The following is a 21,115-nucleotide window of genomic DNA, read 5'->3' as shown; positions in this document are numbered from 1 at the left end:
CCAACAGAATCTCTGGTCGGGCGAATTCTCAACTGACTCTTGAAAAATACGACTTTGCTTTCATTTACAGTTTGGACATTTACTCATTCTCAGTAGACTTTGGTGAATCCATTGCAGATTTCCATGTGTGAGGTGGAAAGAGTAACCAACTTGTCATTGACAACAGTCTTGAGGTTGGGATTTGTGACAATGTCCTGGGATTTCCCACAAACGCCTCACCTTCTAACTAGTATTGTGTGGCCTGTGAGCGGTATAGAGCAAATCGATTACATGTACGTGTCTGTGAGAGTCTCAGCTTTCCATAGAGGGGTCGGAGTAGTTCCTAGCTCAACCATTCAGTCTCTACAGATATTTATTTAGAAGGGTTTAAGCCCAACACTCCAAACTTAGGGTTAGTACCAATGCTCCACGTTTTTCAAAGTATGACCCACCTGCTCCTCGTTAGTATAGTGGTGAGTATCCCCGCCTGTCACGCGGGAGACCGGGGTTCAAATTCCCCGACGGGGAGAAAGGACTGCTTTTTTTTAGGGTGAACAATGTAGCTGAGCCCACAAGTGGAAAATATTATTGGAAAAAAGCTTTATGATACGATTTCCAGCCTTTGGGGTTAACTCACCCTTCCAAGGCATTGGTTGTTCAGTGGTAGAATTCTCGCCCACGCGGGAGGCCCGGGTTCGATTCACGGCCAATGCAAGAAGTTTTGAACATGTAATTTGACAAGTATGCAAACCCCTGAGGAGGAAATCTGTGTTAGATTGCCAGGCCAACAGAAATCTCTGGTCTTGGGCGAATTCTCAACTGACTCTTGAAAAATACGACTTTGCTTTCATTTACAGTTTGGACATTTACTCATTCTCAGTAGACTTTGGTGAATCCATTGCAGATTTCCAGTGTGTGAGGTGGAAAAGAGTAACCAACTTGTCATTGACAACAGTCTTGAGGTTGGGATTTGTGACAATGTCCTGGGATTTCCCACAAACGCCTCACCTTCTAACTAGTATTGTGTGGCCTGTGAGCGGTATAGAGCAACATCGATTACATGTACGTGTCTGTGAGAGTCTCAGCTTTCCATAGAGGGGTCGTAGTAGTTCCTAGCTCCAACCATTCAGTCTCTACAGATATTTATGTTAGAAGGGTTTAAGCCCAACACTCCAAACTTAGGGTTAGTACCAATGCTCCACGTTTTTTCAAAAGTATGACCCACCTGCTCCTCGTTAGTATAGTGGTGAGTATCCCCGCCTGTCACGCGGGAGACCGGGGTTCAATTCCCCGACGGGGAGAAAGGACTGCTTTTTTTTAGGGTGAACAATGTAGCTGAGCCCACAAGTGGAAAATATTATTGGAAAAAAAGCTTTATGATACGATTTCCAGCCTTTGGGGTTAACTCACCCTTCCAAGGCATTGGTTGTTCAGTGGTAGAATTCTCGCCGGGAGGCCCGGGTTTGATTCCCGGCCAATGCAAGAAGTTTTGAACATGTAATTTGACAAGTATGCAAACCCCTGAGGAGGAAATCTGTGTTAGATTGCCAGGCCAACAGAAATCTCTGGTCTTGGGCGAATTCTCAACTGACTCTTGAAAAATACGACTTTGCTTTCATTTACAGTTTGGACATTTACTCATTCTCAGTAGACTTTGGTGAATCCATTGCAGATTTCCAGTGTGTGAGGTGGAAAAGAGTAACCAACTTGTCATTGACAACAGTCTTGAGGTTGGGATTTGTGACAATGTCCTGGGATTTCCCACAAACGCCTCACCTTCTAACTAGTATTGTGTGGCCTGTGAGCGGTATAGAGCAACATCGATTACATGTACGTGTCTGTGAGAGTCTCAGCTTTCCATAGAGGGGTCGTAGTAGTTCCTAGCTCCAACCATTCAGTCTCTACAGATATTTATGTTAGAAGGGTTTAAGCCCAACACTCCAAACTTAGGGTTAGTACCAATGCTCCACGTTTTTTCAAAACTATGACCCACCTGCTCCTCGTTAGTATAGTGGTGAGTATCCCCGCCTGTCACGCGGGAGACCGGGGTTCAATTCCCCGACGGGGAGAAAGGACTGCTTTTTTTTAGGGTGAACAATGTAGCTGAGCCCACAAGTGGAAAATATTATTGGAAAAAAAGCTTTATGATACGATTTCCAGCCTTTGGGGTTAACTCACCCTTCCAAGGCATTGGTTGTTCAGTGGTAGAATTCTCGCCTGCCACGCGGGAGGCCCGGGTTCGATTCACGGCCAATGCAAGAAGTTTTGAACATGTAATTTCGACAAGTATGCAAACCCCTGAGGAGGAAATCTGTGTTAGATTGCCAGGCCAACAGAAATCTCTGGTCTTGGGCGAATTCTCAACTGACTCTTGAAAAATACGACTTTGCTTTCATTTACAGTTTGGACATTTACTCATTCTCAGTAGACTTTGGTGAATCCATTGCAGATTTCCAGTGTGTGAGGTGGAAAAGAGTAACCAACTTGTCATTGACAACAGTCTTGAGGTTGGGATTTGTGACAATGTCCTGGGATTTCCCACAAACGCCTCACCTTCTAACTAGTATTGTGTGGCCTGTGAGCGGTATAGAGCAACATCGATTACATGTACGTGTCTGTGAGAGTCTCAGCTTTCCATAGAGGGGTCGTAGTAGTTCCTAGCTCCAACCATTCAGTCTCTACAGATATTTATGTTAGAAGGGTTTAAGCCCAACACTCCAAACTTAGGGTTAGTACCAATGCTCCACGTTTTTTCAAAAGTATGACCCACCTGCTCCTCGTTAGTATAGTGGTGAGTATCCCCGCCTGTCACGCGGGAGACCGGGGTTCAATTCCCCGACGGGGAGAAAGGACTGCTTTTTTTTAGGGTGAACAATGTAGCTGAGCCCACAAGTGGAAAATATTCTTGGAAAAAAAGCTTTATGATACGATTTCCAGCCTTTGGGGTTAACTCACCCTTCCAAGGCATTGGTTGTTCAGTGGTAGAATTCTCGCCTGCCACGCGGGAGGCCCGGGTTCGATTCACGGCCAATGCAAGAAGTTTTGAACATGTAATTTGACAAGTATGCAAACCCCTGAGGAGGAAATCTGTGTTAGATTGCCAGGCCAACAGAAATCTCTGGTCTTGGGCGAATTCTCAACTGACTCTTGAAAAATACGACTTTGCTTTCATTTACAGTTTGGACATTTACTCATTCTCAGTAGACTTTGGTGAATCCATTGCAGATTTCCAGTGTGTGAGGTGGAAAAGAGTAACCAACTTGTCATTGACAACAGTCTTGAGGTTGGGATTTGTGACAATGTCCTGGGATTTCCCACAAACGCCTCACCTTCTAACTAGTATTGTGTGGCCTGTGAGCGGTATAGAGCAACATCGATTACATGTACGTGTCTGTGAGAGTCTCAGCTTTCCATAGAGGGGTCGTAGTAGTTCCTAGCTCCAACCATTCAGTCTCTACAGATATTTATGTTAGAAGGGTTTAAGCCCAACACTCCAAACTTAGGGTTAGTACCAATGCTCCACGTTTTTTCAAAAGTATGACCCACCTGCTCCTCGTTAGTATAGTGGTGAGTATCCCCGCCTGTCACGCGGGAGACCGGGGTTCAATTCCCCGACGGGGAGAAAGGACTGCTTTTTTTTAGGGTGAACAATGTAGCTGAGCCCACAAGTGGAAAATATTATTGGAAAAAAAGCTTTATGATACGATTTCCAGCCTTTGGGGTTAACTCACCCTTCCAAGGCATTGGTTGTTCAGTGGTAGAATTCTCGCCTGCCACGCGGGAGGCCCGGGTTCGATTCACGGCCAATGCAAGAAGTTTTGAACATGTAATTTTGACAAGTATGCAAACCCCTGAGGAGGAAATCTGTGTTAGATTGCCAGGCCAACAGAAATCTCTGGTCTTGGGCGAATTCTCAACTGACTCTTGAAAAATACGACTTTGCTTTCATTTACAGTTTGGACATTTACTCATTCTCAGTAGACTTTGGTGAATCCATTGCAGATTTCCAGTGTGTGAGGTGGAAAAGAGTAACCAACTTGTCATTGACAACAGTCTTGAGGTTGGGATTTGTGACAATGTCCTGGGATTTCCCACAAACGCCTCACCTTCTAACTAGTATTGTGTGGCCTGTGAGCGGTATAGAGCAACATCGATTACATGTACGTGTCTGTGAGAGTCTCAGCTTTCCATAGAGGGGTCGTAGTAGTTCCTAGCTCCAACCATTCAGTCTCTACAGATATTTATGTTAGAAGTGTTTAAGCCCAACACGCCAAACTTAGGGTTAGTACCAATGCTCCACCGTTTTTTCAAAGTTATGACCCACCTGCTCCTCGTTAGTATAGTGGTGAGTATCCCCGCCTGTCACGCGGGAGACCGGGGTTCAATTCCCCGACGGGGAGAAAGGACAGCTTTTTTTTAGGGTGAACAATGTAGCTGAGCCCACAAGTGGAAAATATTCTTGGAAAAAAAGCTTTATGATACGATTTCCAGCCTTTGGGGTTAACTCACCCTTCCAAGGCATTGGTTGTTCAGTGGTAGAATTCTCGCCGGGAGGCCCGGGTTTGATTCCCGGCCAATGCAAGAAGTTTTGAACATGTAATTTGACAAGTATGCAAACCCCTGAGGAGGAAATCTGTGTTAGATTGCCAGGCCAACAGAAATCTCTGGTCTTGGGCGAATTCTCAACTGACTCTTGAAAAATACGACTTTGCTTTCATTTACAGTTTGGACATTTACTCATTCTCAGTAGACTTTGGTGAATCCATTGCAGATTTCCAGTGTGTGAGGTGGAAAAGAGTAACCAACTTGTCATTGACAACAGTCTTGAGGTTGGGATTTGTGACAATGTCCTGGGATTTCCCACAAACGCCTCACCTTCTAACTAGTATTGTGTGGCCTGTGAGCGGTATAGAGCAACATCGATTACATGTACGTGTCTGTGAGAGTCTCAGCTTTCCATAGAGGGGTCGTAGTAGTTCCTAGCTCCAACCATTCAGTCTCTACAGATATTTATGTTAGAAGGGTTTAAGCCCAACACTCCAAACTTAGGGTTAGTACCAATGCTCCACGTTTTTTCAAAAGTATGACCCACCTGCTCCTCGTTAGTATAGTGGTGAGTATCCCCGCCTGTCACGCGGGAGACCGGGGTTCAATTCCCCGACGGGGAGAAAGGACTGCTTTTTTTTAGGGTGAACAATGTAGCTGAGCCCACAAGTGGAAAATATTATTGGAAAAAAAGCTTTATGATACGATTTCCAGCCTTTGGGGTTAACTCACCCTTCCAAGGCATTGGTTGTTCAGTGGTAGAATTCTCGCCGGGAGGCCCGGGTTTGATTCCCGGCCAATGCAAGAAGTTTTGAACATGTAATTTGACAAGTATGCAAACCCCTGAGGAGGAAATCTGTGTTAGATTGCCAGGCCAACAGAAATCTCTGGTCTTGGGCGAATTCTCAACTGACTCTTGAAAAATACGACTTTGCTTTCATTTACAGTTTGGACATTTACTCATTCTCAGTAGACTTTGGTGAATCCATTGCAGATTTCCAGTGTGTGAGGTGGAAAAGAGTAACCAACTTGTCATTGACAACAGTCTTGAGGTTGGGATTTGTGACAATGTCCTGGGATTTCCCACAAACGCCTCACCTTCTAACTAGTATTGTGTGGCCTGTGAGCGGTATAGAGCAACATCGATTACATGTACGTGTCTGTGAGAGTCTCAGCTTTCCATAGAGGGGTCGTAGTAGTTCCTAGCTCCAACCATTCAGTCTCTACAGATATTTATGTTAGAAGGGTTTAAGCCCAACACTCCAAACTTAGGGTTAGTACCAATGCTCCACGTTTTTTCAAAAGTATGACCCACCTGCTCCTCGTTAGTATAGTGGTGAGTATCCCCGCCTGTCACGCGGGAGACCGGGGTTCAATTCCCCGACGGGGAGAAAGGACTGCTTTTTTTTAGGGTGAACAATGTAGCTGAGCCCACAAGTGGAAAATATTATTGGAAAAAAAGCTTTATGATACGATTTCCAGCCTTTGGGGTTAACTCACCCTTCCAAGGCATTGGTTGTTCAGTGGTAGAATTCTCGCCTGCCACGCGGGAGGCCCGGGTTCGATTCACGGCCAATGCAAGAAGTTTTGAACATGTAATTTTGACAAGTATGCAAACCCCTGAGGAGGAAATCTGTGTTAGATTGCCAGGCCAACAGAAATCTCTGGTCTTGGGCGAATTCTCAACTGACTCTTGAAAAATACGACTTTGCTTTCATTTACAGTTTGGACATTTACTCATTCTCAGTAGACTTTGGTGAATCCATTGCAGATTTCCAGTGTGTGAGGTGGAAAAGAGTAACCAACTTGTCATTGACAACAGTCTTGAGGTTGGGATTTGTGACAATGTCCTGGGATTTCCCACAAACGCCTCACCTTCTAACTAGAATTGTGTGGCCTGTGAGCGGTATAGAGCAAAATCGATTACATGTACGTATTTGTGAGAGTCTCAGCTTTCCATAGAGGGGTCATAGTAGTTCCTAGCTCCAACCATTCAGTCTCTACAGATATTTATGTTAGAAGGGTTTAAGCCCAACACTCCAAACTTAGGGTTAGTACCAATGCTCCACGTTTTTTCAAAAGTATGACCCACCTGCTCCTCGTTAGTATAGTGGTGAGTATCCCCGCCTGTCACGCGGGAGACCGGGGTTCAATTCCCCGACGGGGAGAAAGGACTGCTTTTTTTTAGGGTGAACAATGTAGCTGAGCCCACAAGTGGAAAATATTCTTGGAAAAAAAGCTTTATGATACGATTTCCAGCCTTTGGGGTTAACTCACCCTTCCAAGGCATTGGTTGTTCAGTGGTAGAATTCTCGCCGGGAGGCCCGGGTTTGATTCCCGGCCAATGCAAGAAGTTTTGAACATGTAATTTGACAAGTATGCAAACCCCTGAGGAGGAAATCTGTGTTAGATTGCCAGGCCAACAGAAATCTCTGGTCTTGGGCGAATTCTCAACTGACTCTTGAAAAATACGACTTTGCTTTCATTTACAGTTTGGACATTTACTCATTCTCAGTAGACTTTGGTGAATCCATTGCAGATTTCCAGTGTGTGAGGTGGAAAAGAGTAACCAACTTGTCATTGACAACAGTCTTGAGGTTGGGATTTGTGACAATGTCCTGGGATTTCCCACAAACGCCTCACCTTCTAACTAGTATTGTGTGGCCTGTGAGCGGTATAGAGCAACATCGATTACATGTACGTGTCTGTGAGAGTCTCAGCTTTCCATAGAGGGGTCGTAGTAGTTCCTAGCTCCAACCATTCAGTCTCTACAGATATTTATGTTAGAAGGGTTTAAGCCCAACACTCCAAACTTAGGGTTAGTACCAATGCTCCACGTTTTTTCAAAAGTATGACCCACCTGCTCCTCGTTAGTATAGTGGTGAGTATCCCCGCCTGTCACGCGGGAGACCGGGGTTCAATTCCCCGACGGGGAGAAAGGACTGCTTTTTTTTAGGGTGAACAATGTAGCTGAGCCCACAAGTGGAAAATATTATTGGAAAAAAAGCTTTATGATACGATTTCCAGCCTTTGGGGTTAACTCACCCTTCCAAGGCATTGGTTGTTCAGTGGTAGAATTCTCGCCTGCCACGCGGGAGGCCCGGGTTCGATTCACGGCCAATGCAAGAAGTTTTGAACATGTAATTTTGACAAGTATGCAAACCCCTGAGGAGGAAATCTGTGTTAGATTGCCAGGCCAACAGAAATCTCTGGTCTTGGGCGAATTCTCAACTGACTCTTGAAAAATACGACTTTGCTTTCATTTACAGTTTGGACATTTACTCATTCTCAGTAGACTTTGGTGAATCCATTGCAGATTTCCAGTGTGTGAGGTGGAAAAGAGTAACCAACTTGTCATTGACAACAGTCTTGAGGTTGGGATTTGTGACAATGTCCTGGGATTTCCCACAAACGCCTCACCTTCTAACTAGTATTGTGTGGCCTGTGAGCGGTATAGAGCAAAATCGATTACATGTACATCTACATGTACATCGACATTTACTCATTCTCAGTAGACTTTGGTGAATACATTGCAGATTTCCAGTGTGTGAGGTGATTTACTTTGTGCAAGGCTTTCGTTGTTAAATGGGAAAGAGTAACCAACTTGTCAGTGACTGTCTTGAGTTTGGGATGTAGTCGCCACTCCTCATCCGGAGGGCCTTCCCCTGACATCATGTCTGCCACAGTGTTCAAGATCCCTTGGAGCTGTGCAGCTCTTAGTGAGGCCAGATTATTCTGTGACCACAATAGAAGGGTATTTTCCATCTTGTGGGGGGGGATAGAACCCAGACCGCCTTGGTGGTTATGTCCGCTACCACTATGGTGCTGTCGGTTTGTTCCCAGCACATGTTTGTCCTGCAGTTGTGGGAGAAATTTGAGCAGTCTGCTCTCAACTCCGGCATGTTGATGTGGAGCTTGGACTAGCTGGAACTCCATGCCCACTGGCTTCCCTCCCCTGAATACCTCTCCCCAGCCTGTGAAGGCGTCTGTTTGAACCAGTTCCCTCCGATAGACTCTGCCCAGGCGTATCCCACCTGAAAGGAATTTCAGGGATTGTGTGCATTCCTTGGACACAGTCAGGCGACAACACCTGTGTTCCTTGGTATGTAAACCTTGAGTATTGAACCGCCTCTGCAGGGGTCTCAAGTGAAGAAGGGCCAATGGGGTCAAAAGAGAGGCTGCGGAGAGGAGTCCCATCGGTCCCTAACACTGAAGAACAACAGGATTGAGATCTACAATTTTTTGGACTCACTCTGCTGTGAGGTGAGCCCTCATTGTAGACAAGTTGATACGAAAAACTCACATTTTGTGTGGTGGCCAGTTGGACTTTTTGCATGTTCATCCTGAGCATCTGGGAGTCCAAGCTCCCAGATGCTCATGACTGAGCGTGACAATCGTGTAGGTAAATTAGAACCATCATCCCTTGTGATGTTGGGGTGCTAAAGTGTCATCAATGCATTTTGTGAATGTTTTTGCTGTCAGAGAGAGGCCGAAAGGTAATACTTGGTAGTTGTATGCAATGCCATTGAATGCAAAGTGCAGGAACGTCCTGTGAGCCGGGTGCATCGGTATGTAGAAGTAGGCATCTTTTAGGTCAACAGTGGTGAACCGCTGGCCTGGGCTGATAGCATCTTGAAGGGGAAGGTTTTCAAACACTGGTTGAGAGGCCTCAAGTCCTGGATGGGAGCCAACGCTGTCTGCGTGATGAGATGACTGTAGACATGGCTTTGCCATTAGCACTTGTGACATCTCTGTGTCTAAGAGGGAGAGGAGTGTGGACACCTGAGTCATTTCAGCTGTCAGCTCAGGGTCACCATCCGTGGACAGGCAAGCTATCAGACCGTGCAAGTATGCCTGCAGCACAGTGATCGCTTTCATGAGGCGAGCCACTGTGGCTAAAGTCGGGAAGGTGTCCTTTAAGTGGTCGTCAGCAGCCCAATGAGGTCCCGGAGGACAGCAGATAGACCTACCATTGATCTCCTTGTCTGGGAGGACCATAGCTGCAACAATGGGGTCCATGACTGGGTACTGGTCCTGTCCCAACTCTTTGGAAGAATCCATGAAGGTCCAAGGCTTGTACTGGCTTGAGACATGGAACTGTGAATTCACCTTAGCCCAAGTTTGACGCAGTTTATTGGAGAACCTGGGGCACTGAGGAATGTACACTCTTCTCCGGCTGCTTTTAGGGTCTGGATTAATAACCAGAGCATTCAGAACCCTAGAGAGGAGCTCCTGCATATCAACTGATGAAGAGTGAGCTTCACTCTCAGCCCTCTCTGAGCCATGATTTGATGATCGAGAACCAGCCTGAGAGGTCTCTTTGTAAAATAAAATAAAATAAAATTTTATTGGTCTCATACACATATTTATGTTAGACCACCACCAACACAAAGAAAAAACGTAGCCATTTAATCCAGCAAAATATAAATTGACAAAAGCTGGATTTTTTTTAAATCATTCGCTAACCTCTGTGTCACATTTTTTTTAATAATCTGAGACGGCGCTCAGAAGTAACAATATTTCTCCACTATGTTGGAGTCCACAGAAATACAAAATTACAACATAAATATTCCCTTACCTTTGAAGATCTTCCATCAGAATGTAGTGCAAGGAGTCCTAGTTCAACAATAAATCGTTTTGTTTCATAATGTTCAATTCTAGTGTCCAAGTAGCAGCATTTACTACCACTTTCAGCTCAAATTCCCAAAAAATGACTTCTGGTCCAGGATAACTTTGCATCAAAACTTCCAAATTACATATTACAGGTCGACGAAACTGGTCAAACTAAGTGCAAAATCAATCTTCAGGGTGTTATAATCATACAGATCGAATAGCATTCCAACCGGACAATTCATGTTCATCTGGGGCTGATTGGAACAGCCGAAGCACTCGAACGCAAACGCGCCTCAAGCACATGGAAATCTTTTGCGACACTTACTACTTTCCTTCCCAATAGGTCAAAGTTCACAGCAAATGCTGCATTACACTTTCTACTGAATGAGGACATGTAGTGGAAGACATAGGAAGTGTTTCCAGATCTATAACTTGTTGGGAAGGGAGGGGGCGATGACGTCAAAGTTGCCCCAACTTTCAGGATTTCAAAACTAGTTTGGAAGATTGCCTGCCCTGTGAGTTCTGTTATACTCAGAGACATAATTCAAATGGTTTTAGAAACTTCAGAGTGTCTTCTATCCAATATGAATAATAATATGCATATATTAGCAATTTAGGACAGATTTTGATGCAGTTCACTATGGGCACGCAATTAATCCAAAGGGGAAATACTGCCCCCTATCTCTAACAGGTTGTTAATACACACCAATCTAAAAGGGTGAATAAGAATATGTACATATAAATATATGGATGAGCGGCATGAGCAAGGTGCAATAGATGGTATAAGGTACAGTATATGCACATATATGAGATGAGTAGTGTAAGATATGTTAACATTATTAACCTCTCTAGGCTAGGGGGCGGTATTTTCACGTCCGGATGAAAAGTGTGCCCAAAGTAAACTGCCTGCTACTCAGGCCCAGAAAACACTCAGAAGTTCTAAAGCTGTTTGAATGATGTCTGTGAGTATAACAGAACTTACAATGCTCAAAAAAATAAAGGGAACCCTTAAACAACACAATGTAACTCCAAGTCAATCACACTTCTGTGAAATCAAATTGTCCACTTAGGAAGCAACACTGATTGACAATAAATTTCACATGCTGTTGTGCAAATGGAATAGACAACAGGTGGAAATTATAGGCAATTAGCAAGACACCCCCAATAAAGGAGTGGTTCTGCAGGTGGTGACCACAGACCACTTCTCAGTTCCTATGCTTCCTGCCTGATGTTTTGGTCAATTTTGAATGCTGGCGGTGCTTTCACTCTAGTGGTAGCATGAGACGGAGTCTACAACCCACACAAGTGGCTCAGGTAGTGCAGCTCATCCAGGATGGCACATCAATGCGAGCTGTGGTAAGAAGGTTTGCTGTGTCTGTCAGCGTAGTGTCCAGAGCATGGAGGCGCTACCAGGAGACAGGCCAGTACATCAGGAGATGTGGAGGAGGCCGTAGGAGGGCTACAACCCAGCAACAGGACCGCTACCGCCGCCTTTGTGCAAGGAGGACAGGAGGAGCACTGCCAGAGTCCTGCTAAATGGCCTCCAGCAGGCCACAAATGTGCATGTGTCTGCTCAAACGGTCAGAAACAGACTCCATGAGGGTGGTATGAGGGCCCGACATCCACAGGACGTTTGGCATTTGCCAGAGAACACCAAGATTGGCAAATTCGCCACTGGCGCCCTATGCTCTTCACAGATGAAAGCAGGTTCACACTGAGCACATGTAACAGACGTGACAGAGTCTGGAGACTCTGTGGAGAACGTTCTGCTGCCTGCAACATCCTCCAGCATGAACGGTTTGGCGGTGGGTCAGTCATGGTGTGGGGTGGCATTTCTTTGGGGGGCCGCACAGCCTTCCATGTGCTCGCCAGAGGTAGCCTGACTGCCATTAGGTACCGAGATGAGATCCTCAGACCCCTTGTGAGACCATATGCTGGTGCGGTTGGCCCTGGGTTCCTCCTAATGCAAGACAATGCTAGACCTCATGTGGCTGGAGTGTGTCAGCAGTTCCTGCAAGAGGAAGGCATTGATGCTATGGACTGGCCCACCCGTTCCCCAGACCTGAATCCAATTGAGCACATCTGGGACATTATGTCTCGCTCCATCCACATTTTGTCCAGGTCTGGGAGGAGATCCCTCAGGAGACCATCCACCACCTCATCAGGAGCATGCCCAGGCGTTGTAGGGAGGTCATACAGGCATGTGGAGGCCACACACACTACTGAGCCTAATTTTGACTTGTTGTAAGGACATTACATCAAAGTTGGATCAGCCTGTAGTGTGGTTTTCCACTTAAAGTTTGAGTGTGACTCCAAATCCAGACCTCCATAGGTTGATAAATTTGATTTTCATTGATAATTTTTGTGTGATTTTGTTGTCAGCACATTCAACTATGTAAAGAAAAAAGTATTTAATAAGAATATTTCATTCATTCAGATCTAGGATGTGTTATTTTAGTGTTCCCTTTATTTTTTTGAGCAGTGTATTTGGCAGGCGAAATCCCGAGGACAAACCATCCAGGAAAAAAAAGGTTTTGAGGTCACTCTCTTTTCAATGGGTTTTCTATGTGGATCTAGATTTCTAAGGCACTTGCTTGCAGTTCCTATCGCTAACACTGGATATCAACAGTCTTTAGAAATTGGTTGATGTTTTTCCTTTGAGAAATGAAGAAGTAGGGCTGTTCAGAATGAGGGTCGAGACTAGTGTACTGTTGTGGTTGGGGCGCGCGACCTGAAAGCTCGCTCCACTTTGTTTTTATCCACTATTGAACGCAGTTTATCCCATCTTAAAATGTATTGATTATTTACGTTAAGAAACAAGAGCAAAGAGAAAGAATTTGGCAGACAGAGTGGGAGGGTCGTCAGATCCTTGACTAGTCTCTCAAAGCACTTTATGATAACTGGAGTGAGTGCTACAGGGTGGTAGTCATTTAGTTCAGTCTTGGTCATGGGGCGGCGGGTAGCCTAGTGGTTAGAGCGTTGGGCCAGTAACCAGAAGGTTGCTGGATTGAATCCCCATGCTGACATAGTAAAAATATATTGTTCTGCTCCTGAGCAAGGCAGGTAACCCACTGTTCTCTGGGCACTGATGATGTTGATGTTGATTATTGCAGCCCCCCACACCTCTCTGATTCAGAGGGGTTGGGTTAAATGCAGAATACACATTTCAGTTAAAGTAAAGATGGAGATAGCATCAGGATTTGGTCTTAAGTCTTGAACAGAGCCTGTCGGGCTGAGAGACAGGAGCTGTTTAGACCAAGAGGCTGCCTGGCCCTCCAATTCATCCAGAGTAGGTCCCCTGTCCTTCTTGGACTGCTTGGTGGGGAGGGCCCGCCATGGGTTGTCTACACTTAAGTCTGCTCCCGGAGCCTCTAGCATTGTCTCCATCATAGCTAATTGTGCTTCACATAAGGCAGGGCCCAAGAATAGCACAATACATGCAGCTGAAGGGGGAATTCATAGCCTGAATGGCATGCTCTAAGCCTAGGCACATTATACAGGTGGAATGGGCATCAGCCGAAGCAAAGCCAGCATTGCATTTATTGCATGGATCATTTTCTCGCTTTCTGAACAGATGTAGAATACAAATATGTCTTATACAACCGCTAATCTGTATAACACCCCTTTAATACTATACCAGGTGTAAGTACAAAGTAGTTCTGTTCTCAGGGCAATATGTGAATTAAGTAATAATATATTCTATAGATACCAGAAAATATTAGGGAAATTCCACTTACTATCCCCAAAAGGTATGGATGTGCAGAGCCAAACTCAACTGACACAGTAACCGACTATGTGTGAGGAGAGGTCCTGAGAACAGACTGACCAATTCTTGAGAGATTAGTGAGGCAAGCGCCTTGAATCTCACTCCGGCAACCGCTGCAGCTCGTGCCAGTAAGGGAGTATGCTAGCTAGGATAACTACTTATTTGTATCCACTGTGGAGCCCAGTTTCATAATTGCACCATATGTCCCAGCTTCTTGCCGTAGTTTTGAAGTTTTGAAAACAGGACTTATTTTAGGGCAATTTTTACTCTGCCAGCTCCTGTTACTTCTATTGAGTACCGTGGCACCAACTAGCCTTCCAAATGGTCTATTCCCAGCTTATTGTTCTACGTAACAATGCCTGCTTTGCTATTGTTGGCAATGAGGCCTGCCCACATTGCTGGTAGATAAAATGTAAACAACAGAAAAAAATACTCATGGAACTCTGAGGTTGTCCCGTGGTTTACTATAGGGAAATATAGGTATGTCTGTCTATTTTGCCAAATATTTTGCAATGTGTATATTTAGATTTTTTCAAATTCGACATTTTAAACATGAGAATCTCCTCTTTCTAATTATGTAAGGCTGGGCAGCGTACTCCGTTGTCATCAAATGCTAGCCCCAAAATACATTTTCCCCTTGGAACGCTCCCACATTGTTTTCCTATGGATAGGAATGCTGGTATATTTCGCAAAATATCTCGTAATGTGTGTATTTAGATTTTTTCAAGTCGGACACCATTTTAATCAGGATAATCTCCTCTTTCTAATTACATAAGGTTAGGCAGCATACTCTGCTGTCATTGATCGCTAGACCAGAAATAGTCAAAAGTTGCAATTTCTTCCCTGCTTCCTCGTTATGCAGACATAAGGGTAGGCGCAGTACCCGGCCTCAATCTCCAGAGAGAAGAGACTAGCGTCCAGCCGAAGCTAACAAGCAACAGGTAACGCGATTAGCTGGGAGGCTAACAGGAGGACAGACACAGACGAGACAACTAAGCCTCGCGTTGTGAACAGGTTGGCCCAACCCGTTCACACTACTTCGTAGCAAGGTGTCGACCTGTAAGGAAAAATCTTAACAGAAGTCAAAACACTGCAGCGCACTCCTGGGAGGAGCAAGTTTCGCCCAGAATGGAGTATACTATACCAACGACAAACTCACCTACGGAGTCTTCTTCTACTTCTCACTCACCTGCGTAGCCGAGGGAAGAAAAGAGGACTTGATGCGATGCGCCCAGGTATTTATAGGGGGGTGGGCATGCGCATCACACCCGTGGCATGGAATTATGCTGATATTAATATCTCGATTCATCCTACCCTCAGGCGAAAGGATATCCCACGTTCATATCTTTGCCACATGTTTTTGCATTTTTACTTTAATGCCTTATTGCAAACAGGATGCATGTTTTGGTAATGTTTTTGTTCTCTACAGCGTTTCTTCTTTTCACCCTGTCATTTAGGTTAGTATTGTGGAGTAACTACATTGTTGTCAATCCATCCTCAGTTTTCTCCTACCACAGCCATTAAACTCTGTAACTGTTTTAGAATCACCATTAGCCTCATGGTGAAATCCCTGTGCGGTTTCCTTCCTCTCCGGCAACTGAGTTAGGAAGGGCAGCTGTATATTTGTACAGCAAAAATGTTTACTCCTGAACTTATTTAGGCTTGCCATAACAAAATGATTGTTGGCATGAGCAGTGTTCATGTTATCTGGAATTCCTTGGGAAGTCCCTACCCTACACCTTAACCTTAACGCCTACCCTTTCCTTAACCATAGACTGCAGTGGCGCATTTGAAGATCAGGAAGTGTCTTTTCAGCATGTCCCTATCTTGCTACATAGAGTTTTTGGAAACATCGTACGCAAAGTTTGAGCTTTTCTAGGATGTGACATTGAGGGCTAGCTCAGTGCTGCCCCCCTTAATTGAGTATCTCAAGTTGAAGGCCGATGAGGTACTGCAGGCTGCCATTAGCACCTACAATATCCTTTTAACTTCGGCTGCATTTCATTTTAAAGTAATCAGTTCAAGGACATTGTTTTGTGTGCTGTTCATTCTACAGTACAAGAGCAAGGTAATGTTGATTAGAAAGTCTTTACTTAAGCATGACTCGGTAGCTTAAAAAAAGCTGCGTTCAGTGGTAAGTAATGCCTAACTTGGCTCGCTAGTACTATATAGTATCACACTCAGATGCACACAACAGCAGCGCCATCTATTGGCTTGGCCACATCTCGTAACATCCTCCTTTATACAACAAATGAAGATAACTGCTCCTCGATTCATAAACAGAACTAAGGTTAGACCCTTGCCAGTGAAAACATCACACTGTTAACAAAATCATAACTGTGTTTTTATTCAAGTACCATCAATAAGCATCAACTTTAAAGCCAATAAGCAGACTACCCTCTTCCCAATTACAAAAATGTTTTACCAACTATTTATAACCGTTACGATTAAACAACATAGGGCCTGGAGTATTTCACGGGCGGCCTGATATTTGCCCTGATTCTGGTGTGTCTCAGAGTTATATTTTCAGGCAGTGGGGCTGCTTCCATATCAGCAGCCTGTTGTTCACCACCTGCTTGGATGGCAGGTTCGTGCCATGGGCCCCAGTCATCCTCATCCATGTTTGTTTGGTGGTCGTTCAGGGGGATCCTGAGTTGTTCAGTCACTGCACAAATGTCTTTTCTGTTTCTGCTGTATTTTTTAGCATTTCCTAGTACTTCATATGACCGGTCACTGGGTTGATCAGTGCATATGCCCAGCGTCCAATTGCTGGCTGAGTTGTTGGGGTGGAGAAGAACCCTTACTGTTTATCCTTGGATGACGATGGGCCTGAGTTGTTGGGGTGGAGAAGAACCCTTACTGTTTGTGGATGATGTTGGCCATGTCATAGTGGTGTTTTGCTGTCCGCCCTTTTGCTTGTTTTCTTGGAATGACATTTTGTACCACTTGGGGTTCGATAAGTTTTTTCCATGGTGGGTAGGACCGTGCGTATGCGTCAGGACATGAGTCGCTGTACCGGAGAACTGTTAAGTCCCTCTGTTGGAGTATTACACCATGCCAACATTGCTTTCCATGGGTCTTCACCATCCATCGCAGCCTTTTTTTAGGAGCATTTTGGCAATTTTCACCGCTGATTCTGCTTTGCCGTTTCTTTGGCTGTCATATGGTGATGATGTCACATGTTTAAAGTCCCACTCATCAGCAAATCTTTGAAAGTCCATTCCAGAGAAGGGGGGTCCATTATCACAAATAACTGTGTGGGCCATGCCATGTCTGCTGAACTGCTTTTTGCAGCATTCAAGGATGGTGTCTGATATAGTGTACTTCATCTCATTGAGCTCCCAGTAGTCCGAGTGATAATCAACCATGATGAGGTAGTTACTTTTGTTGAATGTGAGTAAGTCCATCCCTTTCATGGATGGACTTACTCATAGTCCTTCCATTCACCAGCTCCGGAGGTCTACGTCACCGGCCTTTTAGGCATCACTGAACTGGATTCATTACAACTGTCTTGTCTCATTACGCACACCTGGTTCCCATTCCCCCTGATTAGCATGTTATTTTTGTGCCCTCTGTTCTCCGTTGTCCTTGTCGGTTATTGCTACCATGTCTGTTGGTCCTGTGAGTACCTGTGCTGTTGTATTGGCTTCCATTCTACGTGTATTTGTGCACTTGTTTTATGGGTCTCGTCCCGTGTCTTATTTAGAGGGTTGTACCTCGCTCTTTTGTTTGGGTGAAGAATATAAAAAAAACTATTACGTATTCCTGCACCTGTCTCCAATCATTTGACAACGTGACAGAATAACCAACCCAAATAAATTGAGACAGCAGGAAAGACTGAGCTATCGACCATCGGAGAGACAGTCCAGCATCACGAGGACTGTCTCTCCAGATTCGGCAGCACCATGGAAAGCGTGCTGGCAAACATCCTGCGCTTGGAGGGGAATGTGCAGTCTCCAGCACCGGTTCTGGCACCAGCCCCCACACCACGACCTGCCTCTGTCCCATCTGAGCTGGCCCGCGGAATACCCCTGTCCCTCCCGGAGTGCTTTGACTGCGCGCCAGCAAGATACCGTGGCTGTCTACGGGAGAGACAGGGTTGCCACCATCATCTCGGCATCGACCGGGCGGGCCCTGGACTGGGGAGCCGTGGTCTGGGAAATGGGCAGACCCGAGGTTGAGTCCTACAAGTGCTTCACCCTCCTATTCTGCTCAATGTTTGATCATCCTATGGAGGGCAGAGAGGGGGGTGAGCGCCTACTCCGACTACGTCAGGGATCTAGGAACACCTCTGAGTTCACACTGTAGTTCCGGACCATTGCGATCTCCACCGGATGGAACGAGTCTGCACTGGTGGAGTTAGCCTGCCGTGATGACAACCTGTCACTCGACCAGCTCATCATCATGGCGATTCGTTTGGACAACAATTTGCGGTCCTGACGAAGACCTGCGTGGAATCCGGAGCCCATGGCTACACCTGCTCTGTGGCCAGAGCAAATGGAGGTGGGTTTTGCACATTTGCCCGAGGCAGAGCGTAGGAGAAGGAGGAATCTGGGCATCTGTTCCTATTGTGGGGAAAGGGGTCATTTCTCCCTGACCTGCCCTCTAGCCCCAAAAAGGCGAAGAGGTGACAAGCTATGGAATTCTCCTGCTCCAACCCAGGTAGGAGGCAAGATCTCCCCTTCTTTTCTGTCAACTCTGCTGCTCATGACAGGCGGGAGACTTTAGCAGCTCTGGACAGATGGGAGACTCTAGCGGCTCTGGACAGACGGGAGACTCTAGCAGCTCGGGACAGGCGGGAGACTCTAGCAGCTCTGGACAGGCGGGAGACTCTAGCAGCTCTGGACAGGCGGGAGACTCTAGCAGCTCTGGACAGGCGGGAGACTCTAGCAGCTCTGGACAGACGGGAGACTCTAGCAGCTCTGGACAGATGGGACGCACTGTAGGCCTGGTGCATGGTGCCGGCACTGGTGGTACTGGGCCGAGGACACGCACCTCAGGGCGAGTGCGGGGAGGTGGAACAGGGAGTACTGGGCTCTGGACAGACACAGGAAGCCTGGTGCGGGGGGCTGCCACCGGAGGGCTGGTGCATGTAGGTGGCACTGGATAGACCGGACCGTGCAGGCGCACTGGAGCTCTTGAGCACTGAGCCTGCCCAACCTTACCTGGTTGAATGCTCACGGTCGCCCTGCCAGTGCAGCAAGGTGGAATAGCCCGCACTGGGCTGTGCAGGCGAACCGGGGATACCATGCGTAAGGCTGGTGCCATGTACGCCGGCCCAAGGAGGCGCACTGGAGACCAGATGCGTAGAGCTGGCTTCATGGCACTTGGCTTTATGCCCACTCTAGCCCGGCCGATGCGAGGAGCTGGTATGTACCGCACCGGGCTATGCACCCGCACTGGGGACACCGTGCGCTCCACAGCATAACACGGTGCCTGCCCGGTCTCTCTCGCTCTCCGGTAAGCACAGGAAGTTGGTGCAGGTCTCCTACCTGGCTTCGCCATACTTCCTGTGTGCCCCCCCCCCCAATACATTTTTGTGGCTGACACTCGGGTTTCCAGCCCTGTTTCCGTGCTGCCTCTTCAAACCGCCGCCTCTCCGCTTTGACTGCGTCCAGCTCTGCCTTGGGGCGGCGATATTCCCCCGGCTGTGTCCAGGGTCCATCACCGTCCAACTCGTCCTCCCATGTCCATTCCTCCTTGCGCTGCTCCTGCTGCCGCTTCTCCTGTTGCACCTTGGGGTGGCGACACTCCCCTGGCTTTGCCCAGGGTCCTCCCACGTCCAGAAGTCCTGATTGCGCTGCTACTGCTGGCGCTACCTGTCACCACGCCGCTTGGTCCTGTTGTGGTGGGTGATTCTGTCACGGTTTTCTTCCTGGGAAGGAGAGGCGGACCAAAACGCAGCGTGGTTACAGTTCATGGTTCTTTAATAAGAAAACTCAAACATGAACAAACTACAAAACAATAAACGTGAAAACCATAACAGTCCTAACTAGTGCATAAAACACAAAGACAGGAAACAATCACCCACAAAATACCCAAAGAATATGGCTGCCTAAATATGGCTCCCAATCAGAGACAACGATAAACACCTGTCTCTGATTGAGAACCAATCCAGTCAACCATAGACTTACCTAGACACCTAAAAGAACACAACCCCATAAATCTACAAAAAAAACCTAGACAAGACAAAACACATAAATCACCCATGTCACACCCTGGCCTAACCAAAATAATAAAGAAAACAAAGATAACTAAGGCCAGGGCGTGACAAAGTCTGCGGTTATGAAGAATACACACAAATATATTATGTTCCATACATACAGTGAGCTGCAGTAGAAACAACATAACACAACATACAGAAACTATTATAACGTAATAAGGAACTTACATTGAAAGAAACGCACACATGTCCAAAGTTATTACCATGTAGTAATGAAAACAACAATGAATGTGATGCCGGCACCAAAGGGAAAATGTGAACACGTGTGTGAAGGTCCTGTTCTGACTAGAGATGCATAAATGTCTGCAGAGAAACAATTGGGAAGTGGTTGGGGAAGTTTGTCTGGGTCAGTAATGCCTAAAAAATAAATTGACAGAAAAGTAAAATGGCCTACTTTAATGTGCATTGATGAAGAGGCAGAACACACCTCAATTCAAACTGTTTGAAAATAAAACTTGTTACAAAATAATTTTATTTGACAAGTTAAAAAGGCCCGCAACAGGATTAACTGTCCTGTTGCGTAACAATTACATTTTGTTACAGTGACATCACGTGCATAAAAAACTCACGCTGGGGCGACCGTTAGAGATATTTGGAACTCACATATGAAAAGGTTAAAGAATTGTATCTTGCTATATGCTAGTGTTTGGCTGATGTAGGCTTTTCTTGTGTGACTTAGTCATAAGCCTGGGCGTACAGATAAGAGCCGTTTTGGTGCGACTGCAGTATGTGACAGTTTTTACGATGTGCAGGAACGTAGCTGTGTGAAAAACTTGCAGGAAGGAGCAGACAATGGTGCATTGTTAATCTAAACAGAAAAGCTGTTGTATACTGTTCTTATTTTTCAGAGTAAATAACTCATGGACAATAGAGAAGCTTTGACCAAGTTTAATTCTTCCCAAAGGTTCTGTACAGCTGTAATTCAGACAACCCAACATTTCTCACCATCACAGTTATATACATCCCACTTAAGACACTCCTCCTTCTCT

General features: G+C 45.9%; 15 non-coding genes across 15 annotated transcripts; all 15 read left to right on the top strand.

The window, feature by feature from the left end:
• Positions 1-435: 435 nt before the first annotated feature.
• Positions 436-508, top strand: trnad-guc (transfer RNA aspartic acid (anticodon GUC)). Its single transcript has one exon. It is a non-coding gene; the product is annotated as a tRNA-Asp (tRNA).
• A 700-nt stretch (positions 509-1,208) lies between these two features.
• On the top strand, positions 1,209-1,280 carry trnad-guc (transfer RNA aspartic acid (anticodon GUC)). The gene has a single exon. It is a non-coding gene; the product is annotated as a tRNA-Asp (tRNA).
• A 696-nt stretch (positions 1,281-1,976) lies between these two features.
• Positions 1,977-2,048, top strand: trnad-guc (transfer RNA aspartic acid (anticodon GUC)). The gene has a single exon. It is a non-coding gene; the product is annotated as a tRNA-Asp (tRNA).
• Positions 2,049-2,166: 118 nt separating this feature from the next.
• trnag-gcc (transfer RNA glycine (anticodon GCC)) lies at positions 2,167-2,237 on the top strand. The gene has a single exon. It is a non-coding gene; the product is annotated as a tRNA-Gly (tRNA).
• Positions 2,238-2,753: 516 nt separating this feature from the next.
• trnad-guc (transfer RNA aspartic acid (anticodon GUC)) lies at positions 2,754-2,825 on the top strand. The gene has a single exon. It is a non-coding gene; the product is annotated as a tRNA-Asp (tRNA).
• Positions 2,826-2,943: 118 nt separating this feature from the next.
• Positions 2,944-3,014, top strand: trnag-gcc (transfer RNA glycine (anticodon GCC)). The gene has a single exon. It is a non-coding gene; the product is annotated as a tRNA-Gly (tRNA).
• A 515-nt stretch (positions 3,015-3,529) lies between these two features.
• On the top strand, positions 3,530-3,601 carry trnad-guc (transfer RNA aspartic acid (anticodon GUC)). The gene has a single exon. It is a non-coding gene; the product is annotated as a tRNA-Asp (tRNA).
• Positions 3,602-3,719: 118 nt separating this feature from the next.
• Positions 3,720-3,790, top strand: trnag-gcc (transfer RNA glycine (anticodon GCC)). The gene has a single exon. It is a non-coding gene; the product is annotated as a tRNA-Gly (tRNA).
• A 517-nt stretch (positions 3,791-4,307) lies between these two features.
• Positions 4,308-4,379, top strand: trnad-guc (transfer RNA aspartic acid (anticodon GUC)). Its single transcript has one exon. It is a non-coding gene; the product is annotated as a tRNA-Asp (tRNA).
• Positions 4,380-5,075: 696 nt separating this feature from the next.
• On the top strand, positions 5,076-5,147 carry trnad-guc (transfer RNA aspartic acid (anticodon GUC)). Its single transcript has one exon. It is a non-coding gene; the product is annotated as a tRNA-Asp (tRNA).
• A 696-nt stretch (positions 5,148-5,843) lies between these two features.
• trnad-guc (transfer RNA aspartic acid (anticodon GUC)) lies at positions 5,844-5,915 on the top strand. The gene has a single exon. It is a non-coding gene; the product is annotated as a tRNA-Asp (tRNA).
• Positions 5,916-6,033: 118 nt separating this feature from the next.
• trnag-gcc (transfer RNA glycine (anticodon GCC)) lies at positions 6,034-6,104 on the top strand. The gene has a single exon. It is a non-coding gene; the product is annotated as a tRNA-Gly (tRNA).
• Positions 6,105-6,620: 516 nt separating this feature from the next.
• Positions 6,621-6,692, top strand: trnad-guc (transfer RNA aspartic acid (anticodon GUC)). Its single transcript has one exon. It is a non-coding gene; the product is annotated as a tRNA-Asp (tRNA).
• Positions 6,693-7,388: 696 nt separating this feature from the next.
• On the top strand, positions 7,389-7,460 carry trnad-guc (transfer RNA aspartic acid (anticodon GUC)). The gene has a single exon. It is a non-coding gene; the product is annotated as a tRNA-Asp (tRNA).
• A 118-nt stretch (positions 7,461-7,578) lies between these two features.
• trnag-gcc (transfer RNA glycine (anticodon GCC)) lies at positions 7,579-7,649 on the top strand. The gene has a single exon. It is a non-coding gene; the product is annotated as a tRNA-Gly (tRNA).
• The last annotated feature ends 13,466 nt before the right edge of the window (positions 7,650-21,115 follow it).

Source organism: Oncorhynchus kisutch, linkage group LG23, assembly GCF_002021735.2.
Source record: "Oncorhynchus kisutch isolate 150728-3 linkage group LG23, Okis_V2, whole genome shotgun sequence".
NCBI classification, from domain to species: domain Eukaryota; kingdom Metazoa; phylum Chordata; class Actinopteri; order Salmoniformes; family Salmonidae; genus Oncorhynchus; species Oncorhynchus kisutch.
Note: the sequence above shows the minus strand (reverse complement) of the source record. Positions and strands in the feature narration are given on the sequence as shown.